Genomic DNA, 19,244 nt, shown 5'->3' with positions numbered 1-19,244 from the left:
GTTATCTGAATATGTTCTTCGGATGAACTGAAAAAAAAATGGTAATCTAATGTTAGAGTTTTAACTCCCCATGCCCGAGCTAATGAGGCCCTGAACAAAGAACAAAGATTTAATTTTAAAACATCGATGAATACTTCTAAAGTGACATCTCAGTAAATCAGATGGTCATGTTCTCTTCAGTGTATTCAAATAATAAAAGTACAAATTTTATAATATTCTGACTTTCTAGCACTCCTAAATTCTTACTTGTGAAGCAGTATCTTAAGTTGAGAAATGGACCCATCTCTCTATGGCTCATTTGATGGAAATATGCTAATAATTATTTCTCACTGAATATGTTTTATGGCAACTTCTTTTTTTTATTATTTTATTTATTTATTTGACAGAGAGAGACAGTGAGAGAGGGAACACGAGCAAGGGGAGTGTGAGAGGGAGAAGCAGGCTTCCCACTGAGCAGGCAGCCTGATACGGGGCTCGATCGCAGGACCCCGGGATCATGACCTGAGCCGAAGGCAGATGCCTAACAGCTGAGCCACCCAGGCGCCCCTGTTTTATGGCAACTTCTAAAAGGCCAAAAAAGGAATTTCTGGTCTAACTGCAGGTGGGGCCTGAGAATATAAGAACGATAAGCACTGGTTACTTAAAAGCCTAGATTACCATCGATAAGGTGTAAGGAGAGAACCACCTTGGGCATATGGTAGTGCCCTTAACTGAGATAGGAAACTCAGACGGAGGACTGATTAGAGTGGGAAATAAACATAGGAAGAACTCAGTTTGGGAAATGTTGATTTTACAGTGGATATGGGGCATGGAGGTAAAGAAATCTTGTGGGCAGCTAAATTTAGGAATTAAAATCTCAGGAAGAAGGTTGAAAGTAGTGAGCAAGATCAGGGTATGCAATCATTTTCTGTAAGCGGCGAGACAGTAAATACCTTAGGCTTTGCAGGCCGTACGATCTATTACAACTACTCAATACTGCCTTTACAGCATGAATGCAGCCATAAACAACAGCTAACAAATGAGTGTGTCTGTTCTAATAAAACTTTATTTACAAAAACAGAGGTCAGATTGTATTTATTTAGTCACAGTTTGCCAACCTGAATTAGATGACAGTGAAGCCCTGGGATTGGATAAGATCACCCAGGAAGAACATATAAATGTAAGGCAAGTTAGTATGAAATGAATTTGAAAACACGTAGTTCTCAATTTCTATTCAGTTCAGTAAGGATATATTTTTACTTTTTTTCCTTGTTATGTGAAACAATAGCTAGCATAGGGATGTACATATATGGTTGTAAGAAGTCCAAGAAAAGTTACTAACCTAAAAGGAAAAGGAAATTTAAGTTATAAGTAAAAATAATGAACTTATATTTTATTTTACCAGTGATACTGTTTTTCCAAACATTTTTTAAAAGTCCAATAATCACATGAAATATACTGAATTATTAAATACATTTTATTATCAATTGTTGCTAAAGTGAAGTTAGTTTTAATTTTTCCAAAAGAATATGAACCCTGGGATGAATTATTTCTACCCATGAAATGGATGAACTATTTCAGTATTAAAGAGAAGGCAGAGAAGGCAGAGCAAGAGAAAATAAAATGATTAGACTATATAAGGGCAAACAGCATTCATAACACTTAAAGTGTGTCTGCTTATTTCTATAGTTAATCCATATAACTATAAATAGCTTTATAACTATCTTAAACACATACTCCATTGCGGAAGGACTAAATAAATGTTGTTTCTGTTTAAATAAATCTCATCAAAACATTCAAATATGCCTTGGGTGCTATGTTTATGCCAGGGATTAAATGACCAGTATTTACAGCGCAAAAATTAAGCACAGCTCCTACTTAGAGGTGTAAGTCAGGATTTGTTTACTTGGGGCCCTATAGATAGATATCGAAGGGTCCTTGGCCAACTTTGGGAGGGTCTATAGACTGCCTGCAATTATATGCAAAGCTTTCTGTGCATGTGTCCTTCAGAGACAGTCCAGAATGGCCATTAAATTCCTGAAGGAGTCTATTACTTCTCCAAAGCTAAACCAGGATCTGTAAACAGGTCTCTTTAAAGCACATTTATCTTACTTTAAAAGCCTAATTTTTTTTTAACTTCCTATTTTTGAAAAGAATAAAAGACCTGATTATTAGTCCAAATTAGGCAAGTGAGTTTTTGTGTCTCTGCCTCAGACCACTGGCATTAGACCCAAACTCAAAATTGTGTCCATTAGTGAGAAGCCAAGTTTCTTTCCCACTATTCACCCAGAGAAACTCACCCTTAACTTAGAATTTTTAAACAGCTCATTGTTTCCAGGGATCTGAAGCAACTTTTTATAAAGCTCAAAGACAGAAATCAATAAATATCCCAAGAGCTGAGTACTTCTGTGATGCTGGGCTATTAATTAGTATAGTTTATCTTTAAATTAATCTGTAGAGTTAATTCTATGTAATAGGTGAAAGAACATAGCAGTACCAGAATCTTTTTGTTACAGGTTGATTTTTTTTAAGGTAAATTACAGCAAGTTGATGGCAAAATTAAAGTAAGAATTGAAAATCCTGCTATTCCATTCATACGCTATAATCCATCTCTTACAAATGAAAAACATTTTAGCGTGTCTTGGGAAAGTAACCTATTCTTTCCAGAACAAATAAATTTCTCTCAAGGATTAGATTTTTCAGAGACTCTATAGCATTTACAAAAGGCTTTTGATACACCTCCTTGCTAATTTAATTTTCTGCCTTTTCTCTGTTAATAGCTAAGATCAATTTGGAATAACTCTTCCCTATTATTGAAAATCAGTAAGCAGGAGTGCCGTTAATGCTTTCAGGCCACTATTGTACAAAAGGTTACTCCTTCAAAGTGTAAAAGATGGTCCAAATCAAGTTGACCTTTCTAAGACAGGAAGTAGCAAAGGCCCTGAATTTCAAAAGTGGTCTTCTGTCCACCTAAAAGTGTCCAACAAACATTATCTTTGATGACCACAGAACCAACATTTCCTCGGCTCACCTGACATGAGGGCCCATAAAATTACATGCAGGCTCCACAGTAGCTTCCTTGCTGCCTAAAAGAATACTTTGATTCACACATGTTCCAATTTTTATCTATTTTGCATAAATGAAGCAGACTTGTAGAAAAGACTGGATTCATTATCATGTAAAATACAGCCATTAGTGGAAAATCGATATCCCCAGACATAACAAGATCAGACTCTGGCTTTTGGGCTGAAGCTCGGAGTTAAGAGGTAAGACGCATCCAAAAAAGCAAGCCTTCCTTCGGAAAGAGTTATTCACAGGGGTAAATTAAATAACATTACCAAAAAAGGATGCCACAACAAGCCATTGCTTGAGTCTACCATCAAAGCAGAACCATCTACCCAACTGACCCTTAGTATTAATGTCAGTGTGCAGGTAACTCTTCAATGTGTATGTGCTTCTCTCTCCAAATCTTTCGTAAGCTCTATCTTATGGGTGGAAAACTTGACAGGACTCACTTGCCTCAAATGCCCATCATATTAACACACAGGAGATGTGTTAGCGTGTTCCCAATCAGGTGCTACAACCAGGAAGCAAACACTGGCTAATGACAGAAATACAGAGTTTAAAATACGATGGATTCTACAGCAAGGGGAGGTGACAGTCAGGCCCGCTTCCAGGCAGTGATGATGAAATGGTCTCAAAGACGAGCAAGAGGGGAAGATCTGGAGAAGGAAACAGATCCAGAACATTTGGGTGCTCTCTGAAGGCCAGGCACTGCTCTGGGCACTGAGCATACAAGGTGAACAAAACAGATGTAGTCTCAGCTTACTTCCCTGGAGGTGAAGACTGACCAAAGACTAACACGAAAGCATCAGACGGGGGAAGTAAATTAAAAAGGTCAAGGATAAAGAAGTGAGAGTGTCTTGAGGGCTTCCTGAGCCATGGCTGCTTGAGGAAGTCCTTTTTCAGGAGGTAACATTTAAGTTGAGATCTGCAGACAAGAAGGAACCACCCTCTATCCTTTCAACCTGTAAGAACTATCTTTGATGGGAAAATTGGAGAGATGTGATTTAGTTTCACAATCCTGCAGTTTTCACCATTTTTTGTGTGTTTGAGGCATACATAATTTTTAAATATTAGAATATTCATTGGGTTATATAAAAAGATTATAAGACAAAGCAATTTGAAATCAGTAAAAAACAAATTGATCCTATCACTCCTGACAACTCAACTCACAACGCCTCAGTTATCCGTAACAGCACCCACACCCATCCCCAGTGCCACCGCTTGGCATCGGTTCTGAGTAGCTATTTGCAACCTATATACCTATATACCACACTCACACATTCAAGAGGCAAATGTCTCCAGTTAAAGGAAACACGAGATCTTTTTCAGCAGAGGCTCAAGAACACACTCAACTAAAAATTAAACTTCCCTTGTCATCAGCAAACATAACCTGTTTGGCTTAATAATTGCCTAACAATACCTGAAATTATATGTACACATTTGATAGACTATATAGATTCAAATATGGGAAAACGAATTTCAAACATCAATGTTTGGCCATGTGCCTTCATGCTATGGGGCATTTAAGGGGCAATGGCAAAGCACTGTGTAAATGAAATGGCAAACCCTGGTTTACCACTCTAGAGTTTCTTTATTTTCTGGCTGTCCCACCAGGAAATAATCACTTTCACAAAATTCTCAACCTTGTGGCCATTTCCCTACATTATAGGAAAGAGTTTTAATTTCTTGTCTTTCCCCCCGTTTTCTGATTCTTCATGGTTAAAACCCCCAGAGATAGGCTATCAGCATAACTTGCCTGGCGTCTGTGGACATGCGTGAGGCACACAAAGAAGGAAGGGCCCTGGCACGACCGAGCAACGTGTCAACATCACTAGAAACTCTGGTTGTTCCCAGAAGTCCACCACGTGTTAAAAATTTGGATGTAGTGCCAGCTGGCTGTGACACCTGTCACTCCACTGATGACCAGCATTGATTTGCTGAACCCAGACGGCCTCTGAAACACAGGCTACAGAAGAATGACCTTCCTAATCAGCTTCCTAGAGGAGTGTACAATTAGTTTTCAAAGACAGGGAAGAAGGGTGGGATTAAAGAATGTGAAGCTGATCATATTGAAGGAATGTCAAGAAGACTTTGGAGGACTTCATGAAAGCTGTTTAGAAAATATAACAAATAATCTTAACATAATGGTTAGAATCCAAACAACCAACTCCCTCTTCTTCAAACAGGCCCGGTAGTGTGCCTTCCATGCCAGGCAGTTTGAGTTTCTGCTGAAGACAAGATCTCAACCTCATAGCAGCAATGTCCACAATAGTCAAACTTATATAAAGCAGCTGAGATGTCCTTCAACAGACGAATGGATAAAGAAGATGTGGTTCATATATACAATGGAATATTAGCCATCAGAAAGGATGAATACCCACCATTTGCATCGACATGGATGGAACAGGAGGGGATTACGCTAAGTGAAATAAGTCAAGCAGAGAAAGACAATTATCATATGGTTTCACTCATATGTGGAACATAAGGAAGAGCACGGAGGACCACAGAGGAAGGGAGGGAAAACTGAATGGGAAGAAATCAGAGAGGGAGACAAACAATGAGAGACTCTGGACTCTGGAAAACAAACTGAGGGTTACAGAGGGAGGGGCGGTGGGGAGGTGGGTTAACCGAGTGATGGGTATTAAGGAGGACATGTGCTGCGATGAGCACTCGGTGTTATACACAACTAATGAACCGTTGAACACTACATCAAAAACTAGTGATGTACTATATGTTGGCTAACTGAACATAAAAAAAAAAAAAAAGATCTCAACCTCTCAACCTTAGTGCTCCAAAATTTAGCTCTTAGAATCTCCTCACTTTTGCCAAGTGAGCCACGCACTCATGAAATGAACAGCAACTCTCTTGAAGCGTAAGGGGAGAAACCCTAGAACATGGACATGCCACCAGGAAAACAAATGTGACCAGCAGTGAACAGTAACCACGGTGAACAGCTTTACATGCTTTCCTTTCTAGTTCCAAGAACCCTCCTCCGAAGAGGCTCTCACCGCTGCTGCCAGGAGAGAGGAAACAGGGGAGATTGAAAGGAATAGTATTTTAGAGACTTCTCCCAAAGCTCCGGAGGGAGACTGGGGCCCCCTGGGAGCTACAGACCCAGCAGGAGCACCCAGCTGCTCTCCGGAGCAGGTGGCAAAGGTCCCAGTTCCTAAACTCAAGGTGTGTCCTCAATGGTTCTGAATTTTCTAAGGAAACTCTGGCAACTGGTAGCTGAGCTAATCATCTGAAATCTTTTCACAGAAAACTGTAGACCACTGAAACTGGAAAAAGCTTTATTTTTCATGAAAAAATAGTCCTCATTTCAACTATTCATTCTTTTGTTTCCTCTTTCCTTCCTTTTTAAATATCAACTAGTTATTTAAAAAAAAAAAAAAGTGATTTTTTATTATATTATGTTAGTCACCATACAGTACATCCCCGGTTTCCGATGTAAGGCTCGATGATTCATTAGTTGTGTATAACACCCAGTGCACCATGCAATACGTGCCCTCCTTACTACCCATCACCGGTCTATCCCATTCCCCCACCCCCCTCCCCTCTGAAGTCCTCAGTTTGTTTCTCATAGTCCATAGTCTCTCATGTTTCATTCCCCCTTCTGATTACCCCCCCTTTCTTTATCCCTTTCTTCCCCTACCGATCATCCTAGTTCTTATGTTCCATAGATGAGAGATCAACTAGTTACTTTCAAAAGAAAAAAAAAAAGTCTTGATATACAGAAGATGATGGAAGTCAAGTGAATGTCTGCCAATTTCAAAACCCTCACTTACCTCTATTTAAATGAACAAACACAACGATACTATAAACAAAAACTTTAGTCCTTAAGAAGTTCAAGAACTCACCTTGGGTTACCCAGCTGCTAGGAGTAAATAATGAAACTAGCATCTAGGTCATCTGACTCCCCAGCCAGTTCTACCATGCTAAGATCAGATAGCGAATAGGAAACTGATATTTAAAATTCCAGGGGCACCTAGGTGGCTCAGTCGGTTAAGCATCTGACTTAGTTTTGGCTCAGGTCATGATCTCATGGGTCACGAGATCGAGCCCTATGGCAGGTTTGGCACTCAATGGGGAGTCTGCTTGAGATTCTCTCTGTCCCTCTCCCTCTGCCCCTCTCCCTACTCACATGGGCATGCGCGCTCTCTCTCTCAAATAAATAAATAAATAAATAAGATAAAATAAAATTCCAGATGGTGACATTCTAACCATTAGATACATTTTAAATCACTTAAAAATCAGCTAACCTTAAAAAATTTGGAAGAAAATAAGAATACCCACACCCATGTATCAACAAAAAGCAAAATTTAGAATTATGCATGACTTATATAGCCTAGCTATGCAAAGAGCTGTCATATATTCTTTTTCTTTTTAAGATTTATTTATTTGAGAGAGAGAAAGTGAGAGAAAGAGGATAAGCACAGGGGGAGAGTCAGAGGGAGATGGAGAAACAGGCTCCCCACTGAGCAGGGAGCCCCATGCAGGACTGGATCCCAGGACCCTGAGATCATGACCTGAGCCGAAGGCAGCTGCTTAACCAACTGAGCCATCCAGGTGCCCCAGAGAGGTTTCATATCTTCTTAAAATACCACCAACTAGACAAAATTATTCCAAAGTGAAGGAAGTATCCCCAAAAGGGAACACACTTGTGTTACCTGCCCCTTGGGTAGAAAAACCCATGCTCTGGGATCCCTGCACTATGAGGCAACACTACAGGGTTGAGATCAACAGGGCCAGCACATCTTTCAAGAGTGAGCTGACAGATTTGGTGTCAACAAGGGGTTATCACTGAAGCTTTGATTCCATCCAGCCTGATGTTCTAATTTTAGTTACACTTCATTTAGGTTCATCTGAAAAGTGGCACAAAAAAAACCCGAAAGGAATGGAAGTTAACCATATGCTGAAATTTTCCTTTCACACTTGGAAGCACAGCAAATGCACTTCTTCAGGCTTCTGAAGTAACCCTGTAGCATCATTGATTTTTGAGTCTTACAAAAGCTCTCCGTATTGTGCCTGCACCACAGACTTACGCTGCTATAACTCCTGTCAGACATCATCTCAGCTTTATGAATAAATAAAACTATGCGCTAGGGAAACATTGATTTAAAAGGAAAAATCAATACCCATCTAGTATGTGATAGACTTGAGCTTTAAGGCTACTTATGCCCAAAGTACAATGCAATACTGAGTGTAAAACCATACTTTTTGCACCATAACAAAAGGTAAGCGAGGGTATGGGAAATTGGCAGGCAAATGGTTGACTGCCATGGTTCTTACGATATCACGATTCCCCTTTTCCTTTACAAAGTAGCTAGCAGATACTTCCAAAAGGAAAGAGGAAGGAGAAGAGAATAAAAGAGGTGGATGACCCAATGGTACCAAGATCTTGATAATTTGTGGATATGGATTGTGAATATATGAGAACTCACTATATAATTAATTCTCCTATGTATGCAAAATTTTGCATAAGAATTTGAAAAGTATGTATGTTTGCTTGGAGAAAACTCTGTAAAGCTCATATCAGTCAAGGTGCTGACAATGGTTCTCTTTGGGTAAGAGCCTCTTGCAGAAGTTTTTTCCTTCCTAGGGAGTTTTGCATTTTCCAATTTTCTGTAGTGAATATGTATATTGCTTTTAGAACTCAGAAGACACACACACAATAAATGTAGCTAAGGACAGCAAAAAAAGAAAAAGATCAGCGTGACTGCCAAGTATTTTGTTGACTACTGGCCCAGAGAAAGCCAAGATCCGCAACGTAACACATACTTATATTCAGCTCTTTCCTACTGCTCTTGGACATTTTTCAGGGCAGAAGCAGGCTGCTATTAAAACTGACTGATTTAAAAAATAAAGCTAATAGCTTATGCTGCAATTAACCTCATCTTTGTGAGCCAAAGATCAAACAAGAGATAAAAGCTGGCTAAAGTCACTATTTCCTCAGCCCTGCGCTCACCCGACAAGCTAAATCTATTTTCACAGTGGAGGCAGTTGTTCAAAGTCCTGACAGGCCTGTGGTAACCCCTGATTACAAAGCCACTCCAGAAAGCCAAGGCTTTTGCTTTCCTGCTCACGATTGGTTGGAATTAATAATGAATCCCATTCTTTTTCTCTAGCTCCTCAGAGATGCAGTCTTTCGCTAACTGTGTTAACTGTGGTCTCTCAAGAATACACTCAATGTGTTGATTTGGATTAGGGGCTCATGTCTCACCAGATAGTTACTGATGCCGTTCTTTCTCATTGCTTGCCTTTCTGATAAGTGGAAAGAACAACTCTGGAAATTTAAAACACACTTCCAAGTCAAAGGCACATTAGAAGCCTGAAAATGGGTTAGGGTAATTTAAATTTTGAACCTCAAATTTAAGCACAGTGAAAAGTAACCACCACCATCATCAATGTTGGTGAGAATATTGGCTGAATCTACTTTCAAGGTGGAAATGACACATAATTAAAAGTTCCAAAAGTATCTATAGGAGGGTCAGACATATAAGTGGATAATTAAATACAGCATGATGAGGACACAACTTAAGAACTGTGGAAGCCCAGTCATATTGGGGGATCAGGAGGGCTTCTCGGAGGACACAGAAATCGAGGTGGATCTGGAAAGAGACACTGGAATTTATCAAAAGAAAAGGGGCAAGGGCATTCTCAGAAGGGAGAACAGCATGCACAAAGGCATGTGTGCCCGAAAGCACACTGTGTGTTGGGATATCCTGAGAAACTCAGTGTAAATGAAGCAGAGGTGCCAATGTGGGGAAAGGTAGGCAGTGCACAGGAAGGGTGCACCGGGCCAATCGTGGAGGTCCACGCCGAAGTGTTTGCATCTGTTCTCAAGGTTGAAGGGCCCACAGAAGTCACTGAGCAGGAAACCACGTTATAAACCTGGGAGCAAGGAACCTAGAATGCGTAGAGTCTGTTGGAAGAGAGCTATATTAGCTCTGGCGACAGACTGATGCCGAGTCATGAGGGCCAGAGCTAATGTAGTGACAGTAGGAGGCAGAGGAGAGACTGGAAAGATGTTTACAATGAACATTTATAGCAGCTGGCAGTTCATTTTTGGCCTCATCAAGCCCCAGGCACTGTTCTTGGAATTTTCATATATGATCTTAAATCCGGAATCCGGTGTGGACTGTATGCAGAGAGTGAAGCAACGTCAGGTCAGAGATTTCTAGCTTGAGTCATGGGGTTGACAGTGATGCCTTTAATTGAAATATTGATTCCAGGAGAAGGAATCCATTGTAAGTAGAAGGCAAGGTGGGCAGGGGGAAAATGTTTCACTGAAACCGTATTAATTTTGAGAGCTGCTTGGGATAGACAAGTAAAGAGAACCAAAACATTGGGGTCAGGAATTTGGCAGAGAGCACACTGGAAATTTGGCAGAAAAAAAAATTCCTCAGTTAAATTTAAGCAATCAGCCACGTACAAAAAAGAGTAGTACACAATACAGTGCTTTCCAAAAACTCAAGACTGTGATTCCACTACCGAAACATCCGAGGCCTATTCTAGAATATAGAGATTCTTGAGTTAAATCTTAATTTCCCCTAACTAGAAAATGCTCTACATTGCAGGCCCACAAATAAAATGGGTAAGGCAAGCAGCTAGTGGAAATGGAAGTACATTAGAGAAAATATTTAATCCCCAAATCGAGATTCTTGTCAAATGTTGGGAGATCAGAGGAAGGCATTTTTGGTGTGCGGATAATCAAAGCTCTTAATGCGCTGATTCTTTAGACGAAGTTAACTAACAAAAGGCAGGCTGTTTTCCAGGATCTGTAGTTATATTTAGAAAGACCTCAGAGGGTAACCAAAGTGACCCTGAAATCGCTCCCTGTTCTCATAAGAGGAAGGGGTTACTCTGAAAGAGAAAGAGATTCTCAGCAACTTAAAAGAAAGATTTAATTAAAAGACAGTGGCCTATTTTACAAGATTCGTTCTGTAAAGAGATTGGGAACATTCAAGCCAGATGTATGCCTTTCTTTCTAGTCCCGTAAAGGAATTGGATAATGATGTATAATGGATAGGGTCACAGTCAGGTCACAGTGTTCGAGGTTTGTAAATCTTTTAAATGGGTGAACATCGCACTTCCCAGTCCAGGATTCATTATAAAAATTGATAAGCTAACTGCTACAATTAAATATCAAATGTCTTTGTGTTAACTTGTCCTCCACTTAGGTTGGATGATTTTTTTCTGGATTCGGTTCTATTCGAAGATGACCCAAGATCATTAAGGAAATTTGATACAACTTTATCATTAGCATATATGAGATTCCTAACACCACTAATACCAGTAAACACAAGCCTACAATTTCATTTGTGGTGGTGGTGATAGTGGTAAACACTACAGTATCCTATTAATCTAACAAATCCGTTAATGATGATCCCTATCTCAAAGATGAGAAGAGGAAACTGAGAGGATGGGCATTTTGCCGAGTCTCTCTTTGGCACTAGAAGGCAGAGCCACGGTAGCGCTCATCACCGAAAGGAAAGACCATACTATAGAAAGCATAACCATTGTGTCTCACGATCTCTATGGCAAAAACCCATGGTGCTAAATTTGAAACTGCACAAGTTAATACTCTTGAGATTTTTCAACTTCAAAGCTGTGTCTGCCGTCCTACAATGCAGAGTCCCCAAATAATCTCTCGATGCCTGTACAAAGTTAAGCTAAAAGCAAGCTTGAATAAGCGAGAACGTAGAATATATCAGATACATGAATACCTTGAAATCGCTCTTTCCCAGCTCTGAAGTTACACCCAACTGCTGAAATAAATGACCTGGTGTTTTCTGGAAAGGAAACAAAAGAAGAAATAATGTCAAAACTCTGAACTGAAGGAAAATTACAATAACTAAGGGTAAAATAATTACCTTTTCATTTACTTATTAAAGTTTTGAACAATAAGAAAAGCAATGGACGACGATTTAACCTTTAGTATTTTAATACTCTAAAAAATAATGTTGAAAACAAAGGTTAAAACATGCTCTTAAAGTATTCACAGACCTACATATTTATCCTAAATTTTATATACATAGAAAAGTGAAAAAGACATTAATCGCATGTGCTCTCAATGATGAATAACTTGCCCCTGCTGTTTTAGACTCACTGCTTCATTCTACCACTCTCAGACACTGACAGCGACTGTGGGTTAGTACCGCACACCTCACACATAGACCTTTTGAATTCTGCAAGGTACCAAGGATTAAAACAAAAAGGGTTGATGTCCCAAGAAGATGACAGCCTTATCAGAACAAAGATGGCTCGAACAAAGTGGTAAGAACCGTGTGATAAGTATTATAATATATTTAGCCATATTATTTTGTTTTCATCTTGAAACATGTTATATTTTTGTTAGCATGGTTTCTTACCTTAAAATAAAAACTGTATTACTTATAAAGATCACTTCCTCTAAGAGGAAGCGTGATGCAAGTTTGAGGAATATAATCTCAAATCTGAAATTCTGTTTTTGTTGACTATGAATCTAGGAAGGCAACTTAAATTATGCTAAGTGGAAGTAAAAAGCAGGGGTCATGAAAGAATGGCCCAACAACTAGACTGAATATTCTCAGAAACAGTATCTACTGAGGTAAACCAATGTAAGTTTTTTTCTTTTTTGGTAAAGTTTAAAAGAGAAAAGAAAGCCATTCTTAGGGGGAAAAAAAAGAAAAGAAAAGCAATGCTAGAAAGACCAAAAAAAAAAAAGGTAAAATTGACAATAAGCAAAGTGGTAGTCCCTCCATGACCTGCCATGTCAGACTCCAGCGGCCAACAAGACAAGAGCTCCCCAACCCCTACTGCACCTCATGGGGCCTCCACCCAAATGGTCTAAGAGCCTGAATATAAGGTCCAAGAAAAAAGCGCAGCAAAAGGCAAGGAAGAGTTACGCACTGGGGAAGCAGGAAAAGGGTAATGATCACATTTACCAGCCTTCAACAAAGAAAAGCAATGGAAATTCTTTCCTCTTTGCCTTTTGCTGGGAAATTCCCCATTCTGAACCACTAAGCATTACAGTTCAGCAATATTATGGGTTTTGGTAGGTTTCCTGAAAACTTATTTATCAAACCAGGAAGGTGCGTTTCAAGCTCTAATCAACTGCCTCAGAAACAAGCGTTGGGAATAGCACCTGTTCAAAAATGGAGAACTGTTCTGAGCCACTGCTAAATCCGTCTAATAAGCCTTATTGATAAACATCTGTGTTATCTAAAAGCAAAGATCAGAAGGCCCAGTTCAAGAGACCAAGTTACCAATATATATGATAGAGACACAGGTAACAACAGACGGATGTACAGGTTATGAACAGAGTACAGAAAAGAGCATGAGGGCTCCATACGTAGGACTCTCCACAGCTCTTGGGATAAAACCCAATCCACCTGGCGTGGTGTGACAAGCTCCGTCATGGCACCTGCCGCCATGCCCAGCGTCCTAGCTCAGCATCTGTCTCATCTTCCTTGGCTCCACCCGCAGTTCTCCATGCCTCTGCCACAGTTTGTTTATTGCTGTTTTTTTTTTTTTTAAAGATTTTATTTATTTATTTGACAGAGATAGAGACAGCCAGCGGAAGAGGGAACACAAGCAGGGGGAGTGGGAGAGGAAGAAGCAGGCTCCCAGCAGAGGAGCCTGATGTGGGGCTCGATCCCATAACGCCGGGATCACGCCCTGAGCCAAAGGCAGGCGCTTAACCGCTGTGCCACCCAGGCGCCCCTATTGCTGTTTTTTAAAGAGGCTAAACAACTAATCTAGAAATGAATATCCATGAAAGCACTGGTTTTTAAACTGGAAACCATCTGTAATGTGCTTATTAAGAGTAAATGGATCCTGGTACCTGGCAGGTGGGTCCTCCAACCTGGACCCACAGCCTGTCACATCCTTCTCAATCTTGCTCTTCTTTTCTTTAGAGTCCAGTGGAGAAATAACCTATAAAAGGCAGTGCAAAGTATAGAGCACCGGAATTCGGGGCTGGATCATTCTTTGTTTTGAGGGGTTGGTGTTCCTCCACCCTTCAGCTGTGACAACCAAAAAGGTCTCTGGACTTTGGCAAATGTCCCCTGAATGACAAAATCACTTCCCAGTTGAGAATCATTGGTCTCAAATGAATGATGAAGCATAGTAATATTTATATCCTAACTTCCATACTATGCAGAAAGACAACAATTTGGATGGGGACCATCAGAAAGGACACAGGTGGGGGAGGAAAGCACATATATTGAGCACCCTCTGTATTCTCAGCCCTATTTGAGGTCAGTCATCTTATCGAATACTCACAAAACACACTCTGGTTTTGCTTCCTAAACCAGAGCTTGCTCAAAACCTTGGGGGGCAAGGATTTATGCTGGCAATGTTATTAAAAGCAAAACTTTTCAGAATGAAATTAAAATAAATATTTCTAGAACTTTGCACACTGATATGCTTTTCCTTCACTTGTAACAGACCAACTGCCTAACTTCTCATCCTTGAGAATGGGCAGCACTACACATTCCCACGGAGAGTGCCTCCATTTGTGGCTTCATAGGGTATCTCCTCTACCAACTTAAAGCCATGTGGTTGTTTTCGGAAGTGTAGGCCCAAATGGCATCATATGCTTGGCCAAAAATATCCTCTTTCCTAAATGCATGACGAAGTAGGCATAGTTCGCCTGTGGAATTGTCAAATGCTACTTCATTACAGCTCTTTGTCAGTGTCCCAAGTTAGGACAGCACACTCTGTAGCCCAGAGCAGGTGGGTTGGTTAAAGGCTGACTTAACTACTGACCTCCCCAAGAGTGTTTAATGAGAGAGGACAGGAATTCTTGGACAGAACTGCATGTTGGTCATTTTCCCTCCTGATCCCACAAGGGCCTAGCAGGCTCAACAATCTCTATGACATTCAGCACAGTCAGGTCCAAAAGGGTCCCCAAACAGGGGTCTTCTATAGCCTTGTCTATTCAGAAAGGATGATACTGGCTTTTAAAATATATATATGTTGATATGTAGTTTTTGTTATAATTAGCTTTTTCGGATCCTGTTCGAATATAATCACATCTTCCACTCTAATACATCTAATATCTAATAGCTGTTCAAAGGCTTCATTTAAGGATAGTTTCCATGTGCTGGACACTAATACCTAGTGTTGTTTCCGTACTGACCAAGACAGACAAAATTCCCAGCCCTCACTGGAGCTTTCTGGTAGGGGTAGGAGACACACCAGCCATCTGGCAAAAACAGTTACGATAATTATTGAACAACTGAAGCTAGTTTGGGCCATGGGTACAGTCATGCTGGCCCCTCCAGGTGACCATCATGATGGCACCGTGGGTAGAATCAGAGAATGCCCAGTGCTCCCATAGCTTCTGCAGGGAGGACCCCAGACATGGGCCCACATGCAGACGTGTGGGTGAATCCAACAGAAGGAATGTCAGAAGCAAGGTTATCAGCTGAAAGTAAGGAGAGGGAAGAAAACGGTGAAGGTCTCATAGAAGAGCAGAAAGTAGGAAGAAGTCCTCTGGGAGAGGGAAACTGTGGATGGACAAGGAAACCAGCAGTCTTAGATTTAAAAAAAAATGAGACCTATTAGCATAGGGTTGTGTGTTCCTCCAGGATCATCAGCAGCACAGGTGAAGATGTGGGACAGGTAGAACGATGAGGTATGCAGGTGAGGACAATGAGGAAAGAGAGAAAGAAGAAAAGAACTTGAGGGTGTAAGCAAAGCAGTGTTTGGAGAGAAAGGAGAGAGAGAATGGAATCTAAGCTGGGTAACTGGGAAATGAGAACTGGCGGGAGTGACAGTGGAAATTAGTAAGATCAATGGATTGTACGTCCTGGCAGAGCCCAAAAATGATTGAAAGTAAGGTGTGGGGTGCAGGTGAACAGAAAGAGGCGGTGATTGGCAAACAGGATGCTCGGAGGGAGAGTGGGTTAAACCCTCACTATTCCAAGTGTGGTCCCTGGACCACTAGTAGCATCAACACCTGGGGACCTGTGTGAAATGCAGAATCTCAGATCTAAGGAATCAAAATCTACATTTTACCAGGTGACTCATGTGCACATGAAATTTGAGGGAGAACTGGCTTATGTCTGAGCCTGACCAGAAGCCACAGCACCAGATAAAAAGGTGCTACTGAATCAGTTTCTGAGGTTAGGGACTTCCCTGGGGCTCTGCTTCCCCTCCTCCACCTTAAACGGCTCATTTTGGCTTCCTGGGTGTCCATCCAGCTGCCTCATGCCCTTGCTCCGTCCTGCCCTGCAGCCTTAAAGTATTGCTGGCAGGCTTTAGGTTGCATTTACCAAAGAATGCTGCCCCTCCAAGTGTCTCATTCACATTCTCACCCTTTCTGTATCAGATGGAATCCTCTTGCTTCCTGAGACCAAGTTCCAGCTAGCGCCCTCTGCTCTCCCTGGCCTGCGAGGTGGCAAGCTGATACTTAGTGCCCTCCATCCAGCCTGAATAATTCCATGTGCCTACACAGATCGATTACTAGGCACTGATGCAAAAGATACGGTATTGAAAAAATGTATAATATGGCTTTTCAAAGGTTTAGCTTCCTGCTTTCATAATTACTCAGGATTTTGTATCTCCTTTAATATGAGCAGACTGCCTTCACTCTTTATAGTTAATTTCATAAAACAAAGAAAACAACAGCTGTACACGACATCACAGAATGAAAGATGAGGTTGAGCCTAATTAATGTAGGCTCTGCTTCAATAACGGCTTTATTCCTAATAAACAGTGTGACATTTTCATTAACCCAGATACAAACTCCCGTACAAATACGCACAGGTGAAATAATACAAAAATTCCAAATTTAGAATCTCTCACTCTTCTCTTTCAAGACCCAAATGATTCCAGATGCTGTCACTTCTAATAGTTTTATAATTACTAAAAATTACCGGTTATGAGTCCTACGATTTGCAGACGCTGTGCTACACATCCCACACATCCTCATCTCATGTAACCCTCACGAGAATTCCACGGGTCTGCACTATTGTTATGCTGGTTCTACAGATGGGAAAGCTGAGACTTGGAAAGGTTAAGTAACACAGTCAGTGAGTAGCTGAGCCAAGTTTCAAACCCAAGTTTGATCCAAAGCGGGGCCTCACTGACACATACCGTTTCCGATTGGATTAACGTACAGCTGTCACCTCAGAGTGTGGCCATACAGTTCTCTTTACATCTCCGCATCCCAAAACATATGCACAGTTACTACTAAATATTATACGTGCCTATATGAATCAAGAAGGTATGAACTGATGCTCTTTAATCTCATTATCAGTAAATACTTGATACACACACTCTTGGTTAGATGGGCCCCTTTTCTACATCTGTGATAATTCTTTTAGCTGTTTCCCAGCTAGAAAAAATGAACAAACTGAGCCAATCTAGCACCACTCTGATAAATTCCGACACGGTTATAACAAACCTAATCATCACTGTGGGTACCTGAATGCAGTCTCTGCTGGTGGGTAGCCTGGCCTTGAGGAACAGAATCTGTTCTGCTGTCAGGAGAAAGTGCTGGCAATGGCCACTCGTCTGACCCCTTCCTCCACTAAAGCAGCAGAGACCTCAGGTCTGTTTAGCAAGCACACAGAAAAAAAAAAGAACCGATTCCAAACCTTCCTGTGTGAATTAATTACCATGAGACTTTGGACACACCAGCTTCCTTCTCTGAATCACTCAACCGCCTACAATTCAGAGGTACCAATGTCTGGCCCTGCCTGCCCTGCTTCCCGAGGACAGCATGAAGAAGACCTGACGGGCCTAAGGCCCTGGGATGGGAAGAGCTGAGGTTAATGAAACTGTGTCCACACACTCACACTGAGCAATACAAAATCAGGACAGGACACTTGCACATGGTAATCAGAGTTAGGCAAGTGAGGCCAATAAAATATATTTTTTAAAGATTTTATTTATTTATTTGACAGACAGCAGGAGAGAGAGAGAGAGAGAGAGAACGAGCACATGCAGGGGGAGCAGCAGAGGGAGAGGGAGAAGCAGGCTCCCCACTGAGCAGGGAGGCTGATGTGGGGCTCGATCCCAGGACCCCGGGGGGAGGATGACCTGAGCCGAAGGCAACCACTTAACCAACTGAGCCACCCAGGTGCCCCTAAATATTTCTTTTGAAGTTAGTAGAGCCAAAATAAACAACAATAACAACAAAGGAAGCCTCAGAAACTGATCTTCCCATTCCCAAATCCCCATCGGTAAAACAGAAACAGAAACATCTTTGAGTAAAAATTACAGAACCATCTTTCCAGATTACCAGATTTTAAAAGGAACAAAAGCTGGGGCGCTTGGGTGGCACAGCGGTTAAGCGTCTGCCTTCGGCTCAGGGCGTGATCCCGGCGTTACGGGATCAAGCCCCACATCAGGCTCCTCCGCTATGAGCCTGCTTCTTCCTCTCCCACTCCCCCTGCTTGTGTTCCCTCTCTCGCTGGCTGTCTCTATCTCTGTCGAATAAATAAATAAATAATCTTAAAAAAAAAAAAAGGAACAAAAGCTGTACAGAAATAAATATCCTAAGGCCCATGCTAAATACATAACCTTTTTATTTTAATATGTCCTGTATCTGGATGAATATTTATCACTCAATATTTATTACTGTCTCTAGGCATATTTCTCCATCTGTCTCAGGTTGTCAAGTCTGATAAGGCAAGGGCCAAACCTATTTAGTTCTTTTTGTAAAGCATGTGAAATTGTTATGCATAATTAGGCACTTAAAGGGTTTTTGATGAAGATGATTATGAAGACTGAGAACAGTTAATACCATAGCAGGCATGTTTCCTGAACCCTTCCTGTCTTTCTGAAATGTCAGATGATCACACCCATAGACTTGTAGAGCTAATGGGCTCGGGATGGTGCAGAGCTAGCGAAACAACATGCGGTCTGTGGCCCGGTAGCAGCCTCCCGCCGGAAGCTCGTTAGAAAGGCAAAGCTCGGGCCCCACCCCAGACCTACTAAAGGAGAACCTGCAGTTTCACAGGAGGCTCGGGGAGTGTGCATGCACATTAAAGTCTGAGAAGCACAGCCCAAAGAACCACGTAGAGAGCTGAACGTCCTTCATGTCACAGATGGGGAAGTACGACATCCAGAAAGGCTGAGTGACAGACCCTGAACTGGGCCTGGTACCTCCCACCCCAACATTCTACCACCTCTTGCTCCTTCAGGCATATTCCTCCTAAAAGTACTGTTCTGTGTGTCTACGAATACGAACAGTCTACAGTTTC

General features: G+C 41.3%; 1 protein-coding gene across 1 annotated transcript in view; it reads right to left on the bottom strand.

The window, feature by feature from the left end:
- PAG1 (phosphoprotein membrane anchor with glycosphingolipid microdomains 1) overlaps window positions 1-19,244 on the bottom strand; it is a 136,106-nt gene that overhangs the window by 81,008 nt on the left and 35,854 nt on the right. The window contains exon 2 of the mRNA XM_045806066.2: window positions 11,772-11,837. The gene's annotated coding sequence lies outside the window, so the exon portion shown is untranslated. The remainder of the gene's footprint in view (window positions 1-11,771; window positions 11,838-19,244) is intronic.

Source organism: Ursus americanus, chromosome 9 (assembly GCF_024610735.1).
Source record: "Ursus americanus isolate L20-20 chromosome 9, mUrsAme1.1.p, whole genome shotgun sequence".
NCBI classification, from domain to species: domain Eukaryota; kingdom Metazoa; phylum Chordata; class Mammalia; order Carnivora; family Ursidae; genus Ursus; species Ursus americanus.
Note: the sequence above shows the minus strand (reverse complement) of the source record. Positions and strands in the feature narration are given on the sequence as shown.